This window comes from Pygoscelis adeliae, unplaced genomic scaffold (genome assembly GCF_000699105.1).
Source record: "Pygoscelis adeliae isolate BGI_AS28 unplaced genomic scaffold, ASM69910v1 Scaffold461, whole genome shotgun sequence".
NCBI lineage: Eukaryota > Metazoa > Chordata > Aves > Sphenisciformes > Spheniscidae > Pygoscelis > Pygoscelis adeliae.
Window position 1 is genome coordinate 33040 of NW_008824029.1, and position 5388 is coordinate 38427.

The following is a 5388-nucleotide window of genomic DNA, read 5'->3' on the forward strand; positions in this document are numbered from 1 at the left end:
ATGCCCACACCTCCCACCCCCTGGCTCTCCTCCCCTTCCACTGAAAGGCTCAGGGCCTGGTTTTCCCTCTTATTTTCCCTCGCTCAGGCTAAGAGCTTCCTCGACTGGGAAGAGAAGGGGCTCCAAGCCTCCTCTTGGACACGTGGCCTAAGTCAGGAGTAAGACAGCTCAAGCAGGGCTGTGAAACCCGGGGGAGCTCTGACCCCTCTGTCTTTACGATGCTGCTCCTCCCCGTCTCCCAAAAAGTTGCTGACAATTCACTTTGTGCTGGCTCCCCCTGGCAAATGGACGACTGTCAAGCAAAGAGTCCTGGGGAAAGTCCTGTATGACCATAGACTACTGCGATGGAATCAGTGCAAGGCTCTCGTCAAGGTTTGCAGTAGCAGCTCTCCAGTGCACTGGCTCGGGAACAGTCAGACGGATCAGCTGGCAGCTCAGCACCTCCCATGGGCTCTGCAGCCCCCCGGGACCATGGCACTTGGGTGCCAGAAGGTGAGGAGCCTGCAGATGGGGACAGGTCGTCCGCACTGCCTGCCCATGTCAGCTGACAGCAGCTATGAAAGGAGACCGAGCAGTGCCAGGCACCTCCATGGCACAGATTTCATGCCCCAGCACAGCAATTTAGGGAGAATTTCCACACCACACGAGACCACTTTAACCCAAAGGGGGAATATTATTGCATTATAAAATTTTAAATAACTTTGATGAAAACTCTTCCATTAAAAACCTTTTGCTCTATAACCAAACCTGAAACACGGGGCAGAGTACGGCAGCAGTCGCGTGTGCCGCCTCTGCCAGCCTGATGGTGCCAGCGTGGTTCCTGTGTCCGGCGGCTGCAGCTCCTGCGCTCATGGCACCGCGGTCTCATCGCAGAGGGATGCCCGCCAGCCCTTACGCTCAGCCCCAGTGCTGGGACATCGCAGGAAAACCACTCTGCACCTTCCCATCCGGGTGGGCACCGTCTGCACTCGAAGCTGCTGGGCAGGCAGGTCTCTGCGCATCCCCTTCTTCAGCAGAGGGGAAGCGAGGATCTGAGATTCAGCAACATGCCAGGGGTCAGGCAGCAAAACAAGACGCAGGCAGGACTGAACCCAAGCTGGCCGGCTGCCTCTAACCACCAGACGACATGCTCCTGCCAGCGTTGCTTTAACAGCTCGTGGTGGGCAGCCAACGAGCAGAACCGAGATAAGGGGATGGGGGAAGCAAGGAATGCGCTGCATTTTTTCCTGAGCCACCATGGGAATAAGCTATTCCGACCACGGATCGCAGGGAGGCTGTCTGACACGAACAACTCGAGGAGCCCAAATAGAAAAGGCAGCAAGTAGAAGTAAACAACCAAGAAGAAGAAAACAGAGAAGAAAATCAGGGTGGACAACAAGAGGTGAGTACGGGAAAAGACAAGCAGAGGAACAAATGGGAGAAGGAAAACCAGACCGAGAGGTAGGAAAGGAAAAGGAAGAGACAAATGGATGCCAGGAGGACAAACCTGCCGGGGTTGGAACTCCCGATGAGCGCCAGAGCTGGAAGGATGCGAGAGCGGGACAGAGGCTCCCAGGCTCTGCACACGCAAGAGTAAACCAGCAGATTGCAGCCCTTTTATTGGATTAAGACTCGCTTAAGAGGCAAGATAAATGTGGATCATTTCTCAGGTGACATGCACAAGAGGAGAGAAGGCTCTCTTTGCCTTGTTTCCCACTAAGGGGGGAGAAAAGGGATTGCTGGCGTTTTGGGGTTGCTGTAGGGACAGCGGGAGGTCTCCGCAGGAGCCACCAGCTTTCAACTTCTTCGCTCCAACAGCAGAAGGTGGCGAGCTTCAAATAAAGAGTGCTTTTGTCTCGCACGCCTTCGTGCTATTTCGGCTTTGGAACTAGATTAGTATCACAGACCAGCAGAAAGCAGAGCTTTAATAAATTGGACCCAAAATCCTTCCTTGCCTCAGTTGCCAGTTTTTGCCTCATTTGGAGCTCAAGCTGCCTCACGAGCCACAGCATGCACCGTCCAGCAAAGAGGAGGAGAAAGGAATCAGCAAAGCTAAATAAAACCAGACAGGAGCAGCCCTCAGGTTTCTCCCCCAAGCTTGGGAAAGCCTTGCACTACCCTGCCCCCCACGGTGCTTCTCTCCGGGCACCTCCCAGCAGCAAGACACCGGCTCGTGGGAGCAACGGGCTGAGGTGATACGGCACATTCACGGGCCCTAACACTGGGGACTTTGTGGTGCTGGCTTTTAAAAAAAATAGCCTAAAAAAAGCCTAATAATGAAGTATTTATTTCAGTAAACAACATATGAATGAAAGAAGTGTTTTCTCAATACTTCATTTTTTCCTTGCCTTCTCTCCCTTCCCCCCAGCAATTTTCTTTTAATAAGTGGAACTAACGAGGCTTTGCTCACTGACGGCCGAGCTCAGGAGCAGGACCGCGCTCCGCTTGCCCAGTGCAGCACATAAACACGTGCCGTGCGAATAAAGCCTGCCTTGTGCCTGGGGAGAAACACGACCCGTGAGCGCGTCCCAGCCGGCGAGCAGGGGAGATGTGCTCCGACGGACGCATGGACCGTGAGACCTGTGACGGGAGCATCCCTGCACTTTTGGGTAGGCAGTGTGGGACATTCAGCACCTTATTTATTGTGGCAGCAAATAACTGCATCTCCTGGCCCAGAGAACTGCCATCGCCCAGGGACCCTGCCCCGCAGGGCTTCGAGGTGTCCCCAGGGACAGGGGAAAGGGCCAAGGGGAGATGAAGGGATCTATTGTCCCCATCCTACCTGGCAGCGCTCAGCGTAGGGGACACGGTGTCAGGCAGACACTGTGACGCTGTACAGCTCCTTCTCTTCTACCTCGGCTCCATCCAGCCCTACCTGAGCACTGAACAACTGGGAACTGGAAAACTGGCTCAGCTTGCCCTGCGTGGGCATGAGAGGTAAGGATGCTTTCTGCTATGGCAGGGTTTTTTGGTAGGCATTTCAGGCAGAAAACACTAATCCCTCCACCAGACTGACACCCAGCTTTTCAAAGCAATGGGCACTGATGATGCTGTGCTTATAATCTCTACCTCCTCCCTGGCAACAGGTAAGAGCAGGTCCAGGAGCCCTTCCTTGCCTTCAAGCCTTGGGATTAAGATGGGCAGGATTCTCAGAGGCCGCTGATTTGGGAAAACACTGTCCCTCACTTTTCCATCGCCCTCCTGCCCGCATGGGATGAGCTGAACCTCCCATCATACACAGCGTGGATGTTCACCCTTTGCACAGAGGCAGGTAAAACAATGCAGTGATGACCTTGGGTTAAGCTTATAACTACATACAGATTTGATGCATGTAGATATTTGCTCTGGAAACCAAACTAGGCGTCTGTAGATTTCCAAGGGCATGAGCCACGCTTTCTGTCGGCCACAGGGTGCAGCAGCCTTGCCTGCAGCCCAGGACCTCCCGTGCAAGGCACGGGGCAAGCAGGGGCAGCGACACCTCCCAGGGCTCCAAAGGCCCCTCCCCTGTGTGCAGCACGATGGTTTGGAGCGACTAACCGAGCACGCTGATCCTGCTACGATGATCACAGGTCCCTGAAGACGTACAAGGGATGCAGAGAAATGAAGTTTCACACCAGGGAAAAGGCCAGGTGCTCCCTTTGCAGGAGGTGGCTGCAGAGGAGGCTGGTGCTTGCATGGGAAAAGCATCCGAGTGCTTCTCCAAGGGCAAGCGTGCACGTGTGGACCAGGCACATGCACCGCCGGCATGCGTGAAAACCTGTCTGCAGTGTGCCTGTCTTGCCGGGGAGGCAGCACTCTGTGGTTCCTGTGCAGGTGCCCCCAGCCGCTCTTTGGAAGTTTGGCTGTGTGCAGGTAAAAGCCAATTAAATTCCTGCACTGCAACAACACAGCTAGCACAGCTCCTCGGTTGTTGGCTTAACCACGGCAACAGGGAGAGCATTAACAAGCACTTTGAGATGGTCGAGGAGCAGGCGGTGGGCAGGGTCCTTGGCAGCAACGCTGCTGCCCACTCAGCTCCTCATCACCACGACCCCCCTGGGTCACCCCTCTGCTGTGTCCTGCCGCTGAGTGCCAGCGAGTCCCAGCACCCAAGTCCCAGCACCACGGCCCACCTAAGCCCGGCTGCCAGGTTGGACGTCTGATCCAGCTCAAGATGTCTCCAGCCACGGATAAAAGACACAACCGCAGGGCAGTTCTCCTCCTCCTGGCCAGACCAGCCATGCCCATGTCCCTGCAGGAGCGGTGACATCAGGTCCTTCTCTTTCAGGCCTCACGCTTTCCAGCCTCGATCTCCAACACAATGACATGTGGCAAACCGAAGGCAAAGGCAATTCCTCCTCACCAAGAGCTCATTTCCAAGCTGGCTTACCAAAACCCCATAAAATAGCATCATCTACCACTGCTGCGGTGTCGCTGCTGTACAAGGTGCTTTGCAAACTAATACAAGGCAGATGGTTTCCCCCAGCAAAATGCTACAGAGCAAGTGAAAATGCACCACAAATATACCTTGACACAGCAGGGCTCAAACGAGATCCGGGGGCTTCAAAGAGACATTTAAAGGGAGAAAAAAGATTTATTGACTTCTCTTGCTTCTTTATTATGAATAAAGAGAAACTTTGTTTTTAATGAGTTCTTTGCTTCTTTTCCTATTTGGCATATTACAAATTCACATATTTGTCTATTTGGAAGAGTCATAGTAATTGCAGAACAGCTTTCCTGATGACATCGTTTCAGCAAAGGGAAGAAAGTTGTGCAACTGGAGAAGAAAGCAATCTGTCACCAAATAGCTTAAATTCTTTGTCTGGCCTCATTAATACCTAGTTAGCTTTGATGCCTAACTAACCTCACAGATAGAGGAAGCCTTTGAGGAGGACTCCACAACCTCACACTGAGGTGTTAGAACATACAATAAATGCCAGAAAGATCTCCAAAAAAAGCAGGGAAAACAAAAACCAAACTCGACATTCTTGCAATTTCTAAGCATTTCTTTTTTTCTTTCTTTTTTTTTTTAAAGTTTTACCCTCCTTTATCCATCTAAGGAAGCAGAAAGCAATGCAATTTCCAGGTCTTTTAAATATCCTTAGCAGGTCACCTCTAACGCTGGGAGGGTTCACTGTGATCTACTTCCAAGGCTGTTGCATCAGAGCTTAGAAACCCGGGATAAATTACTCCCTGCTTGAGCAGGAACTGCAGTTTGAGACCTGTGCTCGGCATGAGGGGCCCCACGGGTGCCGCAGCAGCAGCATCGGGGAAGGAGGGAGCACTGCATCCCTCCGGGGTGGGCAAATGGGGCTTCCCCGGGGGGTGGCTCATGCTGGGGCAGCCCTGTACCCTCACACCGCTCACCCCAGGCACGGCGCTAGCAGGGAGTCCCTGCAGCTCCCGGTGCCCCTGTGGCTCCCGGTGCCC

General features: G+C 53.3%; 1 protein-coding gene across 1 annotated transcript in view; it reads right to left on the bottom strand.

Moving 5' to 3' along the window:
• Window positions 1-5388, bottom strand: part of LOC103919686 (ankyrin repeat and fibronectin type-III domain-containing protein 1-like) — a gene marked incomplete at its 3' end in the record, with an annotated part of 187168 nt that overhangs the window by 32838 nt on the left and 148942 nt on the right. The gene's annotated exons all lie outside the window — the stretch shown is intronic.